At 45.6% G+C, this 24,319-nt stretch overlaps 1 pseudogene; it reads left to right on the top strand.

The window, feature by feature from the left end:
* The first annotated feature begins 4,113 nt into the window (after positions 1-4,113).
* The window catches only part of LOC147098139 (scavenger receptor cysteine-rich domain-containing protein DMBT1-like), a 108,233-nt pseudogene continuing 88,027 nt past the window's right edge, over positions 4,114-24,319 (top strand).

Below are 24,319 nucleotides of genomic sequence, written 5' to 3' on the forward strand. Positions count from 1 at the left end.
TCCTCCTGTTCCGTTTTTTCTGTCTTGAGGGGATGAATTGCCTCCTCATGTTCCTATTTAACAGGCTCGAAGTGCTGAATGGGACACTTTCTGTTCCTATGCAACAGGCCCAAAGGGCTGATTGGTCTAATCATGTGTCGTATGCAACAGGCTCTAAGTGCTGAATTGCCTCCTCCTGTTCCTATGCAACTGCCTTAAGGGGCTGGATGAGCCTTCTCCTGTTAAGATGCAACAAGCCCAAAGGGCTGAATGGCCTGGGTCAAAGGCTCAATGGACTAGATGGTCACCTCCTGCTCCTATGTAACATTCTCGAAGGCTGAGTTACCACCTCCTGTTCCTATGTAACATCCTCAAAGGGCTGAATTGCCTACTCTTGTTCCTATACAACTGACAGAAGAGGTTTAATGGCCTCCTCCTGGTCCTACGTAACAGGCTCGAGGGGCTGAATGGGCCTCCTCCTATTCCTGTATAACAGGCTCGAGAGATTTAATGGCCTCCTCCTGGTCCTATATAACAGGCTTGAGAGGGCTGAATGGGCCTCCTCCTGTTCCTGTGCAACAGGCTCGAGGGGCTGAATGGGTCTCCTCCTTTTCCAGTGTAACAGGCTCAAGGGGCTGATTAGGCCTGCTCCTGTTCCTGTGTAACAGGCTCGAGGAGCTGAATGGGCCTCCTCCTGATCCTGTGTAACAGGCACGAGGGGCTGAATGGGCCTCCTTATGCCCCTGTGTAACAGGCTCGAAGGGCTGGATGGGCCTCCTCCTGTTCCTGTGTAACAGGCTCGAAGGTCTGATTGGGCCTCCTCCTGTTCCTGTGTAACAGGCTCAAGGGGCTGAATGGGCCTCCTCCTGTTCCTCTATAACAGGCTTGAGGAGCTGAATGGGCCTCCTCAAGTTCCTGTGTAACAGGCTCGAGGGGCTGAATGGGCCTCCTCCTATTCATGTGTAACAGGCTCGAGGGACTGATTGGACATCCTCCTGTTCCTTTTTAAAGAAATATATTACCTTTCACGATCACCAGATGTCCCAAAGCGCTTTACAGCCAATGAAGTACTTTTTGATCTTTAATCACTGTTGTTATGTAGGAAAAATGGCAGCCAGTATGTGCACATCAAGCTCTCAATAACAGCAATGTGATAATGACCAGATAATCTGTTTTAGTGATTTTGATTGTGGGATAAATACTGTCTCGGACACCAGGGATATCTCCACTGTTCTTCTTCAACTAGTGACAGAGGATCTTTTACCTCCAGCTGAGAGAGCAGACGAGGCATTGGTTTAATGTCTCATCCAAAAGACGGCACCTCCGACAGTGCAGCACTCCCTCAGCACTGCACTGGAGTATCAGCCTAGATTTTTGTGCTCAAGTCCCTGGAGTGGGATTTGAACCCGCAACCTTCTGACTCAGAGGCGAGGGTGCTGCCCACTGAGGCACGGCTGGAACAGGCTCGAGGGGCTAAATGGCTTCCTCCTGTTCCTATGAGGCAACTGAAGTGCAGCCAAAAGCCAGAAATATGTGAGGAACTCAAGTTTCAGGATGTTTAATGCAGCAATAGTCAAAATTATTCCCACAGATCTCAACAACAGGTGAAACAACATCAGTCCTTGTAATGAGAACACTGTGCTCATTTCACACATTGTAAAATCCCTCACCTCCATTTTACACCATTGCCTCCAAGCGGTGAGGCCCATTGTCTCTGGTGGAACCTCTGAACATCTGCCTCACAGTGCACTTCCAGATCACTGAAGAGCAAGTGGCCAGATCGGGAGCAACGCTCTTACTAATCTGCTTCGAAAATCTGCCACTCCAACAATGCAGCGCTCCCTCAGGACTGCCCCTCTGACATTGCAGCATTCTGAATTGCCGAACAGGACATTCGGTTTATTTTGGATCAATAGCAAAATGCAGGATTTTTTAAAATCAAATTAAAAGTACTCACATTAGGTGGGAATTCTAATGGGCGGAGACTGGGCTCTGCCCAGGGCACTTGTTGCCTTACAGTAAAAGAAAGAAAGACATTGGGGGATAAATTAAGTCATGCCCCCTTTGGGACACTAACTTCGCTACTTCTAGCGCCCCGAAAAATTTAGCACCCCCATGGCCGAATTTCATCGATAGCGCCGCAATAGGGAAGCGGGATGCTACTGGAAGTGATGCTGCCTCCCTCTTGGGGCGCTGCGAGTGAATATCGCGGCACTAGGTGGCGCTGTGTCACATTCTTAAAGGGGAGGGGTCTTGCGCAGTGCGACCCGGGGCCCAACGGGGCCACCAGGGATCGGAGTGTGGGCAAAAGAGACTCATCGGAAAGGCGGCAGCTCTGACAGTGCAGCACTCCCTCAGCACTGCACATCCTAGATTTATGTGCTCAAGTCCCTGGAGCGATGAGCTACTGACCAGATATCTGCTCCATCACCAGGACCGCCTACGTCCACCTCTGTAACATCACCCGTCTCCACACCAACTCAGCTCACCTGCTGCTGAATCCATCATCCATGCCTTTGTTATCTCCAGACTGAACTCTTCCAAAGTTCTCCAGGCCGGCCTCCCATCTTCCACCCTCCTTATACTTAAGATCATCCAAAATTCTGCTGCCAGTATAATAACTCGCCCCAAATCCCATTCACCCATCCCCTCTGTGATCGCTGACCTACATTGGCTCCTGGTTGATCCACGCCTCGATTTTACAATTCTCCTCCTTGTTTTCCAATCCCTCCATGGTTTGCCCTTCCTTATCTCTGTAACCTCCTCCAGCCCTTCAACCCACCGAGATCTCTGCTCTCCTTCAATTCTCGCCTCTTGTGTATCCCTGATTTCCATCGCTTCACCATTGGTGGCCGTGCCTTCAGCTGCCGAGGTCCTAAGCTCTGGAATTCCCTCCCTAAACCTCTCTGCCTCGCTCTCCTCCTGTAAGACGCTCCTTAAAACTCACCACTTTGACCAAGGTTTTGGTCACCTGTCCTATTATCTCCTCATGTGGCTCGGCATCAAACTTTGTTTCTCAATGCTCCTGTGAAGCACCTTGGGACGTTTTCCTACATTAGAGGCGCTATATGAATGTAAGTTGTTGTTGTTATTACATTCATAGAATTTACAGCACAGAAACAGCCCACTCAGCCCAACAGGTCCACACAAGCCTCCTCCAACGCCTCTTCATCTCAGCCTATCTAAACTAATCGAATCCTATCAGCATATCCTTCTATTCCTTTCTCCCTCATCTGTTTCTGCAGCTTCCCCTTAAATACGTCTATGCTGTTCACCTCAACTACTCCCTGTGGTCGCAAATTCCACATTCTCACCACTCTCTGGATAAATATTTTTCTCCTGAACTTCCTTTGGATTGATTAGTGGCTATATTATATTTTTGACCCCTAGTTCTGGACGCGCCCACAAGTGGAAACATCTTCTCTACGTCCACACTATCAAACCCCTTGCTGATTTTAAAGACCTCTATCAGGTCACCCCACAGCCTTCTCTTTGCTAGAGAGAAGAGCCCCAGCCTGTTCAATCTTTCCTGATCGTTGTAACCTCTCAGCCCTGGTGTTATCTTTGTGAATCGGATTCACTTATTTCAATGAGTATGATTTGTTTTCATGTAGTAACAGAAAGTAACGAACACACTGGGCAGCCCCACACGTCAGTGGCTCATCCTGCTGGATTAAACAAAGTAACTTCTAACTATTCCTTAGAGCAGACAAGGCTAAGAGGAGAATTGATAGAGTTGTTTAAAATCATGAAGGGTTTACATAGAGTAAATAAAGAGAAACTGGCTGAAAGGCCGATAACCAGAGGGCACAGATTTAAGGTGATTGGCAAAAGAACCAGAGGCGACAAGAGGAAAAACTTCTTTACACAACGAGTGGTTAGGATTTGGAATGCACTTCCTGATGAGGCAGTGGAAACAGATTAAATCATAGCCTTCGAAAGAGAATTGGATAAATACTTGAAGGAGAACAATTTGCAGGGATATGGGGAAAGAGCGGGGAAGTGGGACTAACTGGATTGCTCTTCGAAAGAGCCGGTGCAGACTCGCTGGGCTGAATTCCCTCCTTCTGTGCTGTACTATTCTGTGATTCTATCATTCTATTCACCTGCAATCTAAGCTTCCTGCAGCCTTAGATGGGCCTCATTGCCTGTGTTTATTCCCCTTCTATTGTCACCCAGGAGCTATCCAAGACCCAGGCTCCGTCTGCCCTCTCAGGTGGATGTAAAAGACTCCACGGCCACTACCTGGAAGAAGAGGAGGGTGAGTTCTCCCCGGTATCCTGGGACCAAAATATACCCCCCAACCAACATCAATAAACAATCAGATTATCTGGACATTATCACATTGCTGTTTGTGGCATCTTGCTGTGTGCAAATTGGCTGCCGCACTTCCTACTACAGTGACCACCTTTCAAAAGTGCTTCATTAGTTGTAAAGCGCTTTGGGACTTCCTGAGGTTGAGAAAGGCGCTATATAAATGCAAGTTCTCTCTTCAAGCAGATCCTGATCGAATGGTGAGACCTTTTCGACAGATGTGCATTTTTACACAAATAGCGCCCCCTAGTGCTGATGAGTAATATTGCAGACAGCACACACACACACACACACACACACAGTGTTGTAAAGGGTCTGATGGATTTGAAACATCCCTTTATCAGTTATTTTTGTTCCAAGTGTTAACAGATAATCTTGCCCCTTTTCAGGTAGAGCTCCAATAATCCTGCAGGCTCCCAGTTTGTAGAGATGTGATATTTTCATTGTTCAGATAGTTCACCTGTCTATTTTATTCCCCAGCTAACAGCAACTTACATTTACACAGCGCCTTTAATGTAGAAACACGGCCCAAGGTGCTTCACAGGAGCGTCGGTCAGACAAAACTTTAACATAAGGAGATATTGGGACAGGTGACCAAAAGCTTGGTCAGAGGTAGGTTTACAGGAGTGTCTTCAAGGAGGAGAGAGAGGCGGAGAGGTTTAGGGAGGAAATTCCAGAGCTTGGGGCCGAGGCAGCTGAAGGTACGGCCGCCAATTGTGGGGCGATGAAAATCGGGGATGCACAAGAGGCCAGAATTGTAGGACGGCAGAGCTCTCGGAGGGTTGTAGGGCTGGAGGAGGTTACAGAGAGGGAGGGGAGCGAGGCAATTGATGGATTTGAAGACAAGGATGAGAATTTTAAAATCTAGCCATTGCCAGACTGGGACCCAATGTAGGTCAGCGAGCACAGGGGTGCTGGGCGAACCGGACTTGGTGCGAGGTACGATATGGGGCAGCAGAGTTTTGGATGAGCTGAGCTTTACAGAGGGGGAGATGGGAGGCCGGCCAGGAGAGCGTTAGAATCGTCGTGTCTGGAGGAACAAAGGCTCGGATGAGGGTTTCAGTAGCAGATGAGCTGAGGCAGGGGCGGAGACGGGCGATGTTACGGAGGTGGAAGTAGGCGGTCTTGATGATTGAGAGGATATGGGGGTCGGAAGCTCAACTCAGGGTCAAATAGGAGACAGAAGGGAAAAAGCAGGCAGAGAATAACCATTTGAGTCTGTACAAGCAACAGATCTGATAAATTCCCAGGATTACCTCACAGTCCCGATGTATTATGTAATATACATTGACAGCAACATTGTCCAAGCTCGGGGCAGAAGGGGTGTAAGAGTTAGCAGTAAGGTTAAACTGCAGAAGCTGCTTGGCCCATAAGAACTCTCACAGGTCAGATCATGGTGTGAATTGCAGAGCTCCGTACAGCTTGTACATCATTAGCACCTTCATTATCGACAGTCTCACAACTTTTCAAACTTTCATGAAAACATTACAGTTCATATGAGTGTGTATAAGTGTGTCTGTGTGAGTGTGTATTTGGGTGAAAGAGTGTGTCTGTGTGTGAGTGTTTGTGTGTGTGTGAGACTGAGAGTGAATGTGTGTGAGGGTTTGTGTGTGTGAGACTGAGAGTGAGTGTATGTGATGGGGGTCTCAGGTAATTCGCTGAGCAATTGACCCAATGTTAGTAAAACTATGATCTGTTTAGTTCTCAGCTCTGAGCTGCAAACACAGGATCACAGGATAGTTACGGATCAGACATTCAGCCATCGAGAGAGATCCTACACTCCCGCCATTGCAGCCACCAGTCTTTCAGTAAATGATGCCAGAAATGTTTCCCCTACTCTATCCTTGAGTTCATTCCAAGTGTCGATCACTCATTGTGTAAAGAGTTTGCTGGCTTCAGCCCTAAATTTGTCTTCTACCAGTTTGAACCCATGTCCACTTGTCTTTCTCTAACAATTCAATTGAAATGAACATTCCAGATTTCATTTTCTATTCCCTGGTCAATCATGGGAACAGGAGGAGGCCATTCAGCCCCTCGAGCCTGTTCTGTCATTCAATTTGATCATGGTGGATCTGTAATCCAAGGAAGATTGTGAGAAGCACTACATGAAACATTTCAACCTTTCTCCGCTTGCTATCAGTTACAATTTACTTTCTGAGCTATTCAGGAAATTGGATTCATTCTAGCCCTTGGATTGAGAGAGCAACCACTTAATGAAAGGGAACAGATTTGTCCTTCAATCATAGAGTGAGCAGATATAGAATCATAGAATCATACAGCACAGAAGGAGTGCATTCGGCCCATCGTGATTTTTGAAAGTGACTATTGAATCTGCTTTCATTCTTTTGTTTCAGTCTTGGGTGGAGATCTGGAGCAGATGAATTGTTGTTTGAGTTTCAACAATCTCAGTCCGGATGACAGTTCTGTGTATTACTGCTATGTGGATTTCCAGGGCTTCAAGGTTCATACTTTCACAGACCCATCCAGCTACTGGTTGCCCTTAAGTCGCAGTTTATTTTATCTCTGTTGTTCAGTCACTTTGCTGGAACAGGCTGTGGGATGTCAACGAGGGGAATGCAAAACATGTTTCCAAAACATTGCCCTCGGTAACTTCATCAGGAGCAGTCCTTCCCTTTTTGAGACACCCTAGGGTCAAGATTGACCAGAAGATGAAATAATCATACGGAGGTTAATGGGCTTTATAAATATAGGCACAGAGCACAAAAGCAAAGAGGTCCTGCTAAACCCTTTGTATATCACTGGTTAGGCCCCAGCTGGAATATTGTGTCCAATTCTGGGCACCACACACTTTAGGAAGGATGCCAAGGACTAAGAGAGGCGCAGAGATTATTTACCAGAATGGTTCCAGCGAAGAGTTATGTGGAGAGACTTAGAGAAACTGGGATTGTTCTTCTTAGAGCAGAGAAGTTTAAAGGGAGATTTAATAGAGGTGTTCAAAATGATCGAGTAAATAAGGAGAAATTGTTTCCACTGGCATAGGGTCGGTCGGTAACCAGAGGACACAGGTTTAAGGTCATTGGCAGTGGAACCAGGAGAAGAATTATTTTCCTGTGGGGAGTTGTTGTGATCTGGAATGTACTGCCTGAAAGGGTGTTGGAAGCAGATTCAATAGTAATCTACCTTGGGTTCCCTCTTTTTTTAAGTTATTCTTGGGATGTGGGCATCGCTGGCAAGGCCGACATTTATTGCCCATCGCTAATTGCCCTGGAGATGATGGTGGTGGACCTTCTTCTTGAACCGCTGCAGTCCATGTAGTGAAGCTGCTCCCACAGTGCTGTTAGGTCGAGAGTTCTGGGACTTTGACCCAGCGACGATGAAGGAACGGCCGATATATCACCAACTCAGGATGGTGTTTGTGACTCGGAGGGCAACTTGGAGGTGATGGTGCTCCCACGCACCTGCTGCCCTTGTCTTTCAAGATTGGGTGAGGGTAAGGAATATTTCTGAAGCAGAATTGGAAGAGCTTTAGTCTCTACCAGGCACTTTTCTCTCAATCTGGCCATTTGCCTTTAAGTGATTTCAAGGTGCACTGGGAGGCAGATGTTCAGAGATTCGACAAGAGACAAGGAGTCTCACTGGCTGGAGGCAATGCTGTAAAACTGCAGACTTTGAGTTCCTTCCATATTTCAAGCTTTTGGTTGAACTTCAGTTGCCTCACAGGAAAAGAAAGAGGCCCATTCAGCCGCTCGAGCCTGTTACCATAGGAACAAGAGGAGGCCATTCAGACCCTGGAGACTGTCAATAGGAACAGGAAAACGTCATTCAATTCCTCGAGACTGCTGCATAGGAAAAGTAGGAGGCCCATTCAAATCCTCGAGCCTGTTACATAGGAGCAAGAGGAGGCAATTCAGACCCTTGAGCCTGTTACATAGGATTAGGAGGAGGCCCAATCAGCCCCTCAAGGCTGTTACTTAGGAACAGGAGGAGGCCAGTCAGACCATTGAGACTGTTAATAGTGACAGGAGGAGGCAATTCAGCCCCTCGAGTCTGTTTTTTAAAATCATTCATGGGATGTGGGCATCGCTACCAAGGCCAGCATTTATTGCCCATCCCTAGTATCCCTTGATAAGGTGGTGGTGAACAGCCTTCTTGAACCACTGCAGTCCGTGTGGTGAAGGTATGCTGCGGTGCTGATAGGGAGGGAGTTCCAGGATTTTGACCCAGCAACGATGAATGAATGGCGATATACTTCCAAGTCAGGATGGTATATGACTTGGTGGGGAACTTGGAGGTGGTGCTGTTCCCTTGTGCCTGATGCCCCTGTCCTTCTAGGTGGAAGAGGTCACGGGTTTGGGAGGTGCTGCCGAAGAAGCCTTGGTGAGTTGCTTCAGTGCATCTTGGAGATGGTACACACTGCAGCCACGGTACGGTGGAGGGCGTGAATGTTTAAGGTGGTGGATGGGCTGGCAATCAAGCAGGCTGCTTTGTCTTGGTTGGTTTCAAGCTTCTTGAGAGTTGTTGGAGCTAAACACATCAAGGCAAGTGGAGTGTATTCCATCAAACTCCTGGCTTCTGTCTTGTAGATGGTGGAAATGCTCTGGGGAGTCAGGAGATGAGACACACGCCACAGAATACCCAGCTTCTGACCTGCTCTTTTTACCATGGTATTAATGTGGCTGGTCCAGTTAATTTTCTGCTCAATGTTGACCCCCCCACAATATTGATGGTGGGGGATTCGGCGATGGGAATGCTGTTGAATGTCAATGGGTGGTGTTTCGATGCTTGCTTGTTGGAGAAAGTCATTGCCTGGCACTTGTGTGGCACGAATGTTACCTGCCACTTATCAGCCCAAGCCGGAATGTCATCCAGGTCTTGCTGCATGCGGGCATGGACTGCTTCATTATCTGAGGAGTTGTGAATGGCACTGAACACTGTGCAGTCATCAGCGAACATTCCCACTTCTGACCTTATGCTGGAGGGAAGGTCATTGATGAAGCAGCTGATAATGTTTGGGCCTAGGACACTGCCCTAAGGAAGTCCTGCAGCGATGTGCTGGGGCTGTGATGATTGACCTACAACCACCAGAACCATTTTCCTTTGTGCTAGGTGTGACTCCAGCTAGTGGAGAGTTTTCCCCCAGATTCCCATTGACTTCAGTTTTACAAGGGCTCTTGATGCCACACTCAGTCAACTGCTAACTTGATGTCAAGGGCAGACACTCTCACCTCACCTCCGGAATTCAGCTCTTTTCTCCATGTTTGGAGCAAGGCTATAGTGAGGTCTGGAGCCGAGTGGTCCTTGCAAAAACCCAACTTGGGCATCAGTGAGCAGGTTATTGGTGAGTAAGTGCTGCTTGGTAGCAGTGTCAACGACAATTTCCATCACTTTGCTGATGATTGAGAATAGACTGATGGGGCAGTAATTGGCTGGTTTCGATTTGTCCTGTTTTTTGTTCATAGGACATACCTGGGCAGTTTTTCACATTGTCGGATAGATGCCTGTATTATAGCTGTACTGGAACAGCTTGGCTGGAGGTGTGGCTAGTTCTGTAGCTTAAGTGTTTAGCACGACAGCTGAGATGTTGTCAGATCCCACATGCTTTGCTGTATCCAGTGCACTCAGCCGCTTCTTGATATTCACATGGAGTGAATCGAATTGGCTGAAAACTGGCTCTGTGATGGTTGGGTACCTCAGGAGGAGACCGATATAAATCATCCACCCGGCACTTCTGGCTGATGATGGTTGCAAACGCATAAGAATTGTCATTTGCACTCACGTGCTGGGCTCCAGCATTATTGAGGATGGGGATATTGATGGAGCCTCCTGCTCCCCTTAGTTGCTTGATGGTCCACCACCATTCATGACTCGATGTGGCAGGACTGCAGAGATTTGATCTGATCCATTGATTGTGAGATCGCTTAGCCCTCTCTATAGCATGCTGCTTCCGCTTTTTAGCATGCATGTAGACCTGTGTTGCAGCTTCCCCATGTTGGCACCGCATTTTAAGGTGTGCCTGCTGCTACTCCCCACATACTCTTCTACACACGTTATTGAACCAGGGTTGGTCCCCTGACTTGTTGGTAATGGTAGAGTGAGTGATATGCCGGGCCATGAGGTTACATATTGCGCTGGAATGCAAACATACTGCTTATAAATACTTATAGAGACACAGCATATGGAACAATATTAATACAAAAGAAAACTAAGATTTATCATCTGCCCTTTCACCTCCTCCCTTCCCAACATCCAGGACCCCAAACACTCCTTCCATGTGAAGCAGAGATTTACTTCTACTTCTTTCAATTTAGTATACGGTATTCACTGCTCACAGGGCGATCTCCTCTACAGTGGGGAGACAAAACATAGATTGACTGCTCAGTTTGCTGAACACCACCATTCAGTCCGCAAGCATGACCCTCAGCTTCTGGTTGCTTGCCATTTTAATTCTCCATCCCACTCTGACCTCTCTGTCCTCGGCACAATGAAGCACAACAGAAGTTCAAGGAACAGCACCTCCTCTTTTGATTAGGCATGTTACACCCTTCTGAACTCAACATTGAGTTCAACAATTTCAGATCATAATCACTACTCCCATTTATTCAGACAGCAGGTGCTGGTAATGGTTCTCCTGTTGCCATTTATTGCTCCTCTAGACCCACCTTTTGTTGCCTTGCACCATCATCCCTTTTATCATTTAATCTCTCCTGCCTTCCATCCTATCACAGACCTTCCCTTTTGTTCTTTCCTCCCCTCCCCTTTCCCTGCCTCTGTACCTGCTTAAATCTGTCTCACTTTGTCCAGTTCTGATGACAGGTCATCGACCTGAGACTTTAACTCTGTTTCTCTCCCCACAGATGCTGCCTGGCCTGCTGAGTATTTCCAGCATTTTCTGGTTTTATATTTAGTAACACATTGTCAGGGACTTCGACTGAGCAACTAAACCGGTTTTCAGTGCTGAATACCGGTGAGGGTGACGACACCTGGAAGGTGTACAGTCCAGATCACATCGACAGCACCGTGGGACAAATGACTGCATGGGGGGCACAGCGAAGTGTAGGAATGCAGTGGCTGTGGGCGATTTAATAGTCAGGGGACAGACAGGCGTTTCTGCAAATGCCAACGTGAGTCTCGCATGGTCTGTGGCCTCTCTGGTGCCAGGGTAAATTATGTCACAGAACGAGAGCAGGAAATTCCACTGGGGGAAGGGGAGCAGCCAGAAGTCGTGCTCCATGTTGGAATGAGGGAAGGAAAGGGTTGAGGTCCTGCAGTCCGAGTCTCAGGAGCTAGGGAGGAAGGTATAGAGCAGGACCTCAAAGGTGGATACTTTGGATTACTCCCAGTGTCACATGCCAGTGAGGGTGGGGACAGTAAGAAAAGGCAGAATGATGGTGGCTGGAGAAACTGTGCAGGAGAAACGGTGTCACATTCCTCGGGGATTGGGGCCAGTTCTGGGGCAGGAGCCGCCTGTACAAAATGGACGGGTAGCACTTCAATCGGGCTGGGACCAATGACTTTGCACGGAGGTTAACGAGTGCTAGGATGTCAACTAATTTGATGGGAGAGGGGCACCGAGATGAAGCAATGGATAGGAGAGACACAGAGGTACACAGAGGACTGGGAGTGGCAAACAGCTTTAGAATAAAGAATAGCTCTGAAATAGGATGGATCAGAGAAGGGGAAATGAGAGGCAGACAAGTTGGGATTCAGAGTAGATGTGTGTAAAAACACAGAACGCAGTCAATAAGGTTGGTGAGCTGCAGGCAAAAATTACCACATGGGATTATGATATAGTGGCAATAACGGAAGCCTGGCTCAAACAAGGGGAGGATTGGAATGTGGGCCAGATGGGATCTAGGTTCCTGAGTGAAGTAAACGTGGAAATTGGGAAGATCTGGTCACTGGCTTCCAACCATCCTGAGAAATGGGGAAGGTGCCAGAGGACTGGAGTATAATAAATGTTATAACCCTGTTCAAAAAAGTGGAGAGTGATAAAACCTGCAATTACAGACCAGTCAGCCTTGCATCGGTGGTGGGGAAAACTTTAAAGACAATAATCCAGGAGAATATTAATTGGATTTGGAAAAGTATGGGCTAATAGATGAAAGTCAGCTTGCATTTGTTAAGGGAAAATCGTATTTGGCAAATTGCACTGGTCAGGCAGGAATCCTGCCTCTGTTGTTGTTGTTTTGTACATTACTAAGCCTGGGGCAGTGAGGCCGATTGGACCAACCAACTTCTAACCTGAAAGGGAAATACTGCGGATGCTGGAAATCCGAAATAACAACAGGAAACACTGGAAAAACTCAGCAGACCAGGCAGCATCGGTGGAGAGAGAAACAGAGTTAACGTTTCAGGTCGATGACCTTTCGTCAGAACTGGAAAAAAGCAGGAAATTGGAAAGCAAGTTTGGGGGCTGGGAAAAGGGGGAGGGGATGAAAGAACAAAAGGGAAGGTCAGTGATAGGATAGAAAGCAGGAGAGATTGAGAGACATTGAGAGACATTAAGAGATATTCAAGACAAGGGGAGGTGGAAATGGGACAGGTTGAGGAACAAAGGATGCCTCTAGATGGGCTGTGAATTGCGCTGGTAGAATGAAGGACAGCTGAAGGGAGGGAAGAAAAAACAAAATGTGTGGATAAAAAAAAGAAGAAACTATATATATAGATGTGATAAACATAAAAACATAAGAAGTAGGAGCAGGAGTAGGCCATACGGCCCCTCGGGCCTGCTCCGCCATTCAATAGGATCATGGCTGATCTGAAACTACACTCACGTCCACTTCCCTGCCATTTCCCCGTAACCACTAATTCCCTTATCTGCTAGGAAGATGTCTATCTCCGTTTTAAATTTATTTAATGTTGCAGCTTCCACAGCTCTCTGGGGTAGCAAGTTCCATAGATTCACCACCCTCTGAGTGAAGAAGTTTCTCCTCATCTCAGTTTTGAAAGGGCAGCCCCTTATTCTAAGATTATGCCCCCTAGTTCTAGTCTGACCCATCAGCGGAAACATCCTCACCGAATCCATCTGATCAAGTCCGCTCACAATCTTATATGTTTCGATAAGACGCCTCTCATTCTTCTGAACTCCAATGAGTAGAGGCCCAATCTACTTAACCTTTCCTCATATGTCAACCCCCTCATCTCAGGAATACCAAGTGAGCCTTCTCTGAACTGCCTCGAGAGCAAGTATATCTTTTCTTAAATATGGAAACCAAAAGTGCACGCAGTATTCCAGGTGTGGCCTCACCAATACCCTGTATAACTGCAGCAAGACTTCCCTGTTTATATACTCCATCCCCCTTGCAATAAAAGCCAAGATTCCATTGGCCTTCCTGATCACCTGCTGCACCTGCATACTAACTTTTTGTGTTTCATGTACCAGGACCCCCAGATCCCTTTGTACTGTAGCACTTTGCAGTTTTTCTCCATTTAGATAATAACTTGCTCTTTGATTTTTTCTCCCAAAGTGCACAACCTCACACTTTCCAGTATTATATTCCATCTGCCAAGTCTCTGCCCACTCACTTCACCTCTCTATGTCCTTTTGCAGGTTCTTTATGCCCTCCTCACTCACTGCTTTCCCTGCCATCTTTGTATCGTCGGCGAACTTGAATATATTGCACGCGGTCCCTTCCTCAAAATCGCTAATATCGATTGTAAAGAGTTGAGGTCCCTGCACTGACCCCTGCGGAACACCACTAGTTACTGATTGCCAGCCCAAGAGCGAACCATTGATCCCAACTCTTTGTTTTCTGTTAGATAGCCAATCTTCCACCCATGTCAGTATATTACCTCCAATCCCGTGATTTTTTATCTTGATCAGTAATCTTTTGTGTGGCACCTTGTCAAATGCCTTTTGGAAGTCCAAATACACCACATCCACTGGTTCCCCCTTATCCACCCTGTATGTTACTTCCTCAAAAAATTCGAGCAAATTTATCAAACATGACTTCCCCTTCACAAAACCATGCTCACTCTGTCCTACTAAATGCCCTGTTACTGTTTCCTTAATAGTGGACTCCAACATTTTACCAACCACAGATGTTAGGCTAACTGGTCTATAGTTTCCAGCCTTTTGTCTACTTCCCTTCTTAAATAAGGGCATTACATTAGCAGTTTTCAAATCAGCCGGGAACTTTCCTCAGTCCAGTGAGTTTTGGAAAATAATCGCCAAATGCATCCACAATCCCTACCGCTACTTCTCTCAAGACCTTAGGATGCAAGCCATCAGGTCCGGGGGATTTATCCGCCTTCAGTCTCATTATTTTACCGAGTACCACCTCCTTAGTGATTTTAATCGTGTTTAGCTCCTCCCCCCCATAGTCCCCTGTTTGTCCAGTGTTGGGATATTTTTAGTGTCCTCTACTGTAAAGACTGATAAAAAATATTGGTTCAGCGTTTTTGCCATCTCCATGTTCCCCACCACTAATTTCCCTGTCTCATCCTCTAAGGGACCAACGTTCACTTTAGCCACCATTTTTCTTTTTATATAACTGTAGAAACCTTTGCTATCCGCTTTTATATTTTTTGCTAGTTTACTTTCATAATCTATCTTCCCTTTCTTATTTAATCTTTTTGTTATTCTTTGCTGGCTTTTAAATGCTTCCCAATCTTCTATCCTCCCACTAGATTTGGTTACTTTATATGCCCTTGTTTTCAGTTGGATACTATCCTTTATTACTTTACGAAGCCACGGATGGCTATCTTTTCTTTTACTCCCCTTTTTCCTCAGTGGAATATATTTTTCTTGAAAGTTGTGAAATATCTCCTTGAGTGTAGACCACTGCTCTTGTACCATCCTACACTATAATCTATTTTCCCAATCCACGTTAGTCCATTCTACTCTCATACCTTCATAGTCTCCTTTATTTAAGCTCAGTACGCTGGTTTGAGATCCAACTCTCTCACCCTCCAACTTAATTTGGAACTCAACGATGTTATGGTCACCCATTCCAAGGGGATCCTTTACTAGGACATTTTTTATTAATCCTGTGTCATTACACAGGACCAGATCTAAGATTGCTTGCGCCCTGGTTGGTTCACTTACATACTGCTCAAGGAACCCGTCCCTAATGCATTCTATGAACTCTTCCTCAAGGCTGCCATGCCCAATTTGATTTGTCCAGTCAATATGAATGTTAAAATCCCCCATGATTATAGCTGTTCCCTAATTACAAGCCCCAACTATTTCCTGATTTATACTCCGACCAACAGAGTTGCAACTGTTAGGAAGCCTACAGACTACACCCACTAGTGACTTTTTCCCCTTATTATTCCTTATCTCCACCCAAACTGTTTCACTATCCTGATCCTTTGACCCAATATCATTTCTGACTTTTGCAGTAATTCCATCCTTGATTAACATAGCAACCCCACCTCCCTTTCCTTCCTGTCTGTCCTTCCTAATTGTCAAATACCCCTGTATGTTTAGTTCCCAGTCATGGTCACCTTGCAGCCATGTTTCTGTAATGGCCACCAGGTCATAACCATGTGTAGTTATTTGAACCGTCAACTCGTCTATTTTGTTATGAATGCTGCGTGGATTCAGATAAAGAATTTTCAAATATGTGTTGTGACAATTTATTCCTGCTTTTACCCCTTGAACTACTTTATCTTTATCTTTATACATTCAGTCCCTTCCTGACCTGCTCTGCTTATAATTCCCCTGCTACCTTGCTCTATTGCCTTCTCCGCTGTCATTTTTATTTTTTGCTCTCTTAATACCTCCCCCCCCACTAATTAGTTTAAAGTCCTCTCTACAGCCCTAGTTATTCAATTCGCCAGGATTCTAGTCCCAGCACTGGCCAAGTGAAGTCCGTCCCAACGGAACAGCTCTCTCCCGTCCCAGTACTGATGCCAGTGTCCCAAGAAGCAAAACCCATTTCTCCCACACCAGTCTTTGAGCCACGCATTTAACTCTCTAATACTATTTAGCCTAGCCAAATATGCTCGTGGCTCAGGTAGTAATCCAGAGATTATTACCCTTGTGGTTCTGCTTTTAAATTTGGCCCCTAGCTGCTCAAAATCCCTCAGCAGAACCTCTTTCCTTGTCTTATCTATGTCGTTGGTACCAACATGGACCACGACAACTGGATCCTCCCTCTCCCACTCCAAGTTTTTCTCCAGCCCAGATGAGATGTCCTTAGCCCTGGCACTGGGCAGGCAACCCAGCCTTCGGGACTCTCAATCTTGGCTGCAAAGAATCCTATCTATCCCCCTAATGACACTATCTCCTACCACTACAGCATTTCTTTTAACTCCCCTGACTTGAATGGCCCCCCTTTCCACGGTGCTGTGGCCAGGTTGCTCATTCTCCCTGCAGTCCCCATTCCCATCCACACGGTGTAAGAGCCTCAAACTATTGGACAAGTGCAAGGGCTGCGGCTCCTCCAAAGCTACCCCCTGGATCCCCGTACCTGCCTCAATCCTAGTCACACCATCCTGTCCCTGACTACGGACTACATCTGAATTAATTAATCTCAAAGGTGTGACTACCTCCTGAAACATAGAGTCCAGTTAACTCTCCCCCTCCCTGATGTGTCGCAGTGTCTGAAGCTCGGACTGAAGCTCATCAACACGGTGCCAGTGTTCCTCTAGCATCAAACACTTACCGCAAATGTTATCACCGTGAGCAACAATGGTGTCCACCAGCTCCCACATTTCGCAGCAGTAACACATCACCTGCTCTCCCATTCTATGCAATTAATTACATTTAATAATATTATTTAAAGACCCTCTGCCCCTATTCTAGGTGAAGATCAAACCTCTAATTAAAATAACTTACCAACTTATGAAGGTTTTAAAAAGAAAGACAAATACAGCCCCTCACTACCCACTTGCCCGAACTCTCTCACTTACCAAACTCTCAGCAGTAGCATAACCTTGATAGGGGCCAAGGTTATGATCTGAAATTGTTGAATTCTATGTTGAGTCCAGAACGCTGTAAAGTGCCTAATCGAAAGATGAGGTACTGTGCCTTGAGCTTACGTAGAGCTTCCATGGAGCAATGCAACAGGCCGAGGACAGTGAGGTCTGAGTGGGAATGGGGCGGTGAATGAAAGTGACAGGCCACCAGATCCAGGGTGAGAACTGAACCTAAGACTGTGCATTTTGGGAAACTTCCTGTAGGGGCAGGAATTACATTTATCAACTGGCGTAAAGAATAACCCCCTTCCATTATGATTTATTTTCTGTTTTACTATATACCTGATATCACTGATGCTTTACTTTATGCAGTTAATTTTTTTTCCCGGTCTCCAGCACACAGTCCTGTCATAGCTCAAATTATTCGATCCCAGCACTGGATGCAGTAACAAAGCTGCAATTTTCACCCTAATGCCATCAAACTGTCACTTTTGCCCCAATCCTGACGTATAATTTCCCTCTACATTGGAGGGACTAGCCGCAGATTGGGTGACCGCTTTGCGGAACACCTCCATTCAGTCTGTAAGGGGGACCCCGTGCTTCTGGTCGCCTGTCACTTTAATTCACCACTCCATTCCCACTCAGACCTCACTGTCCTCGGCCTCTTGCATTGCTCCATGGAAGCTCAGTGTAAGCTCGAGGAACAGCACCTCACCTTTCGGTTAGGCACTTTACAGCCCTCTCAAATCAAATCAATCAATCAAATCAACTTTTATTGTCATTGTTAGTGCACAAGTGCAGTACAACGAAATGTAGGCTTGCGGCTCCCGAGAGTGTACAATTTGGATTAGGAAACTTAAACATTTCAACATACATTTGTACATATATATTAGCATAAATATGACCATAATAAAGTGCATCGGCAGATGTGCAGGCTTTAGGGTTTATTTGTGGAGTTCAGTAGGATGACAGCCCTGGGAAAGAAGCTGTTCCTAAATCTGGTCGTACGGGTGCGAATGCATCTGTAGCATCTTCCAGATGGTAGGAGGGCGAACTCTGGACTCAACATAGAGTCCAACAATTACAGACCATAACCTCGCCCCCTATCATATTTATATTTTTTATCCACACTTTTTCTTTGTCCTTTTCCTTTATTTTCCCTCCCACATGGCAGCTGTCTTTCATTCTGCCAGCACAATTCACACTTCATCTAGAGCCACCCTTTGTTTCTTAACCTGTCCCAGTACCATCTCCTCTTGCCTTGAATATCTCTTAATGCTTCTTTAATTCTCCTGCCTTCCATCCTATCACAGACCGTCCCTTCTGATCTTTCATCCCTTCACCCATTTCCCAGCCCCTAAACTTGTTTTTAAATCTGTTCCATTTCCTGCTTTTTTCCAATTCTGATGAAAGGTCTTCGACCTGAAACGTTAACTCTGTTTCTCTCTCCATGGATGCTGCCTGGCCTGCTGAGTTTTTCCAGCATTTTCTGTTTTTATTTCAGATTTCCAGCAACCGTAGTATTTTGCTATTGTATAATTTCCCTGTTTGTTTCCTTCCTTAGAATTAACTTATTCACGATTGTGATCCTATCTCGAGGAAGTCCTGTCTCTCCAACTGTGTCATGGCAGCGGCAGATCTACCCTGTCAATCCCCTTCAGAATCTTTTTTATTTCAATGAGATCACCTCTCATTCTTTTAATCTCCAGAGAGTACATCATCTCTCTGCATAGTACAGCCATCTCATCCCAGTAATCAACCTAATGGACCTTCGATGCACCGCCTCCAAGGCAGGTATATCCTTCCTTAGATAAGGTGACCTTAACTGTGCACAGTGCTCCAGGTGTGGTCTCATCAAAACCCTGTACAATTGTTCCAAGACTTCCTTACTCTTGTACTCCCACCCCCTTGCAATAATGGCCGACATGCCATTTGCCTTACCTATTGCTTGCAGTACCTGCATGCTAACTTTCTGTGCTTCTTGAATGAGGACACACAAGTTTCTCAGAACATCAACATTTAAAAGTTTCTCACCATTTAAAATATATTCTGTTTTTCTATTCTTCCTACCAAAGTGAATAACCACACATTTCCCTACATTATACTCCATCTGCCCCCTCACTGCCCACTCTCTTAGTTTACCTATATCCCTCTTCACATTCTTGGTTTTCTCACAGCTTACTGCCCCACCTAGGTTTGTATCAGCAGAAAACATGGATACATTACACTCGGTCCCTTCATCTAGGTCATTAATATAGATTGTAAATAACTGAGGCCCCAGCACTGATCTTGCGGCACCCCACCAGTTACAGCCTGTCAAACCGAAAAAGACCCGTTTATTCCCACCCTCTGTGTTCTGTCCGTTAACCAATTATCTATCCATGCTACTATATTACCCTCAACCCCATGAACCCGTATCTTCTGTAATAGCCTTTTATGTGGCACCTTATCGAATGCCTTGTGGAAATCTAAATATGCGACATGCACTTTATCTACCCTGCTGGTTACATTCTCAAAAAACTCTAATGAATTTGTCAAAATCTTTCCTAAAACCAAGTTGACTCTGCCTAATCATGTTATGATTTTCTAAGTGCCCTGATTCCACACCCTTGACAATGGATTCCATATGGTCAGCAATGTATGACTTGGGACAGCAACCTGATGAAAGGTCATCGACCTGAAACTTTAACTCGGTTTCTCGCTCCACATATTTTCCTGCCCAGCTGAGTGTTTCTCACACTTTCTGTTTTTATTACTATTGGTACCTAATTTCCATCTGGGTTGCTACAAGAATTCGAACTTATGTTCCAGCTCCTGAGTTTGTAAGTATCTGAGGCCCAAGCACTGACCCTTGTGACACCACACTAGTTACACCCTTACAATCTGAAAACGAACCATTGATCCCTACGTTCTGTTTTCTCTCTGTTCACCAATCCTCTATCCATGCTAATACCTTACCCCCAAACCCATGTGCCATTAGTTTGCTTAACAACCTTTTATTTGGAACCTTATCGAATGCCTTTTGGAACTCCAAATATACTGTATCCACTGGTTCCCCTACGCTGCTAGTTACAACCTCAAAAATGTCTAATAAATTTGTCAAACATGATTTACATTTCAGAAAACCATGTTGCCTAATCATAGGAGCCCTGAATTTATGGTCGGTGGCTCCCCGCAATGAATGGCCTCTGATCTGCAAATAAAATGCCCTTACCTGGTGGTCCGGGAGGTTTGGAGATTCACGGTCCTGGACTTCTCTGGGTACCCACGGGTAGAGGCTCACGTACCTCAGGGGTGCACGTGGATTGCAAGCGCCCCTGGGATCACGTGGGCCAGCCCAATGAATGAATGAATGGGATCCCATTCATACTTATGTGGATTCTGTATATATGGAAACCCCATAAGCATGAATGGGGATACTCCCAAAAATACATCTACACAGCAAATAAATAAAAAACACATATTTAAAATTAAATAGAATGGCATTTAATTAAATATTTAAAACAAATATTTCATTTTCTGAAAAATAATTAAAATGTTTAAAGGGGCTAAAAATAAACTTACCATATTGCACAGGTGTGTAAATGTATAAATGATTGATAAAAACTATATTTATGCTTTTTTAAACTCTTACGCTGGTAAAACAGGCCTGAAACCTGCATATAACATGCACAAGAATTTCATGTGCTTTTGCTGGGCAGAAGTTGGGCAAATATCCCAACTTTCCGCCCGTGGATTCCCTTTGCCTGGGGATGCGCTGGATCTGTTAGGAAAATTCTGGACAGATCACAATTTCAGAGTTTACCGCGCCTGAGCTTCTCGCACGAAAACCCAGAATTTGCGTGGCCCTGAAGGGCGCATGCAAACCTCGTACGTGTCTGTAGGGTCACAAATTACAGCCCATTCTGATTTTCTAAGTACCCTGTTACCAAATCCGTAATAATGGATTCCTGCATTTTCCCGATGACTGATGTCAGGCTGACTGGCTTGTAGTTCCTGGTTTTCACTCTCCTTCCTTTCTTGAATAGCGGGATTACATTTGCTATCTTCCAATCCGGTGGGACCTTTCCTAAATCTAGGAAATTTTGAAGATCACAACCAATGCATCTGGAGTACTGTGCCCAGTTTTGAATCCCTCCCTCCTCCGCTCCACCCCCACATGGTGGGTGATGAAGTGGCCTTGGCAAAGATCTACAGCAGAGCTACAAGAAGAACATCAGCTACTGGAATAGTCTCAAGGGCCTTGGTCTGTTCAGTTTAGAGCAGCGTACACTCAGAGATGACATGATAGATGTCTATGAAATAATTAAAAGGCTGGATAGCATGCCTATTGATAGACTATTTCAGTTGAACAGATCAGACCGGACCAGGGGACATGGGTTTAGATGATGTAAGGGTAGCAATCGACTGGATGTTTGGCGGTTCTTCTTTTCCCAGAGAGTAGTGAGCCTGTAGAATACATTGCAACCTGCTGTGTTGGGTGCTGGTTCATTGTATACTTTCAAGAGGGAGCTGTACCGGTTATTGACTAGGACAGAGTTCACATCATATAGAAGGCAAGTTTCGAAATAGAGAACATTTAATCAAATTAGGAGCTGGCCCGTACAAATCGAGGCCTTTGGAATTACTGGTAAAATATTGAGCTGCAGTGAGAACTGGCAGAAAGGCCTTTGGCGGAAAGTAGTTACAGATTAATTTTGATCTGTTTGGAGACCAGTCACCAGTGGTATCCCATAGGGATCGGCACTGGGACCTTTGTTGTTGACCATTTTAATTACTGATCTAGATATAGGTGTTTGGGGCACGATCTGCAAGTTTTCAGATATTATTAAGATTTGTGCAAGTGTTAGGACTGCAGATGATGCTCGATTGCTTTAGGCCGCTATTGATGTGTTGGGGGTTTAGGCTTGTGACTGGCAAATGATGTTTAACTTGGTTAAGTAGGACCAGGGGGCATAATTTTAAGTTGTAAATATTAGGTACAAGGCCAGCACTAGCTGAGACGTCAAGGGGTGGGACATTCCCCAGAGAATAGTGAGACTCTGGAACCGTCTGCCGGCTCCAGCGGTGGACGTCGATTCGCTGACTTCCTTCAAGCGAGAGCTGGACCTGTTTCTGGCAGGGCTGGAGATCAACTTCGTACAGAAGGTTGGTACTGTATAGAATTATCAGGCTGGAGTGATCTCCTGGACTAGATTCGATTGCATAGGTGAGGAATTTACCAGATTATTGCCCCCAAATGGGCCACGGTTTTTTGCTGGTTTTTCGCCTCTCCCAGGAGATCACATGATGGCGGGTGCAGTGGAAAGTGTATTTATTGTGACAGACAAGTTATCACACTTGTGTGGGACATGCTGCAGGGACCAGAGGGTATTTTCCAGTTTTTCTTTGTTTGTGAGTGTTTGTAGGTGTGGCGGGGTTGCAGAATCCTCCCCTGCTGCTCTTTTCCATTTGATCCCGTGCTGTGTTCCTATTTATTGCCCATCACTCGTTGCCTTGAGCAGATGGTGGCGGGCCTTCTCCTTGACCCACTGCAGTCCTTATGGTGATGGTCTTCCCATGATGCTGTTAGGTGGAGAATTCACGTGTTTTGTCCAAGTGACGATAAATGAACGGTGATATATGTGCACGCTAGAAAGCTTTGCCTATTTTTGTAGTTTCCATCTTCACTTAAAGTGGCGCATTTCACTCCCACCAGAGCAGGAAGGTGATTGGCTCCTCTGAGATACACGAGAGCGACCCAAATATTTCCCACCTCCATCTTTCTGCGCGAGTGCTTCAAGTTACTGTGACAACCGGTTGCTGCCATCAGCCAGAGCTCACACTCACAGTATTGTAAGTCTGTTTGATATCTACAGAACTCACCTCAGGGGGCCCAGTCTATCAGATCGGGGCAGGACCCGATACACCTGCAGAAACCAGTGAGTGGGGGCAGAGTTATGAGGGGCTTTCCCCTGTTTTAACTGATTTTCATCTTGTTGAAAATACGGGTTGGGGAATTCTTTAGTTAAATGTACATTTCTGGTGAGTTGTTTCATTCCACGTGACATCCGGGGAATGAATATTTTGCCTGTTTTAGACACGTGGTAACTTTACAGTAACACCTCAGCTGTGTCCATTCATTGATCTGTATTAAATATTCAAGCTTTTTTCATTCTCCAGATCTACATGCACTCTTGGAGAAATCAGACACACATTTAAAATGATTTATTGAGATACAATGGACAGTTTCTGCAAACAACCGTCTACCTACGGATCCCCTCTTTGGATTGGATCAGAACGAGTCACCCATTTACAGTGATACAGGCTGCACTCCCCCTGATTGTGTTAGATTCTTTAGAGCTTTAATGTTTCATTGACCGATATACACAGGTAAAAAATCAGCCTGAACCGCTCCTGGATTCTTCTATTTCACTTCACAACTACAGGGAGAATTGCTGCTGCTGTTTTTCCTGAATTTACTGATAGATTTGGACATAGAGTCTATTGATCCTGAGCTGTTGATCATTTTTGTTATAGATTTAGGAAAGTTTACACAGATTACGGCCATCTTGTACTCTGATTCAGTCTTTGCGATAAGGGCTAAGTTTATTTGCAGACACTAAGCTGTCATGAGTTTGCAGTGATATAAATGATATTACCCAGATATGCTTCCTCCTGATACATTGACCCGCTGGATGATATGCAGCCTATGTTCAAACCCCCAGATGAAATGTCCAGCAACAGTATGTCAACATTACACGGGAACATTCAACAAAACACGAGCACAGAAATCACCACAAAGCCAGGTGCTTCCTGCCAGTTCATCAGAACAGCAAAACACACAGCGACTGCTCTGAGGCTCTGCAGACTGCGAGCGGCTTTTCACACACTGGGGTTATGGAAGGTCATCCTTGATTCCAAGTGATCACCGTCTATAAAACACTTGCCTTTATGTTTACAGGGAACACATCACGTCTCTCCCTGGTACAGTACATCGATGGTGAAAATTTACAACTTCTGATTACCAGTAAATATGTCTGTGGGCTCTGCTTCTCTCTGAGAGTCTCACTGAGTGATTGAAACACATTTCCTCAAATATCTGGCAACTTGTCCCAAAAAGTTGCAAAGTTATGGACTGCGACTCTGAAGCAGTTCTGAGCGGCACGGCTCAGACACACTGTCGCTTTACAGTGGATCAATGCAGCAAAACTGCGAAAGC

Source organism: Somniosus microcephalus, chromosome 30 (genome assembly GCF_052327205.1).
Source record: "Somniosus microcephalus isolate GS21.2 chromosome 30, FLI_Smic_1.0, whole genome shotgun sequence".
In the NCBI taxonomy this organism is placed as follows: domain Eukaryota; kingdom Metazoa; phylum Chordata; class Chondrichthyes; order Squaliformes; family Somniosidae; genus Somniosus; species Somniosus microcephalus.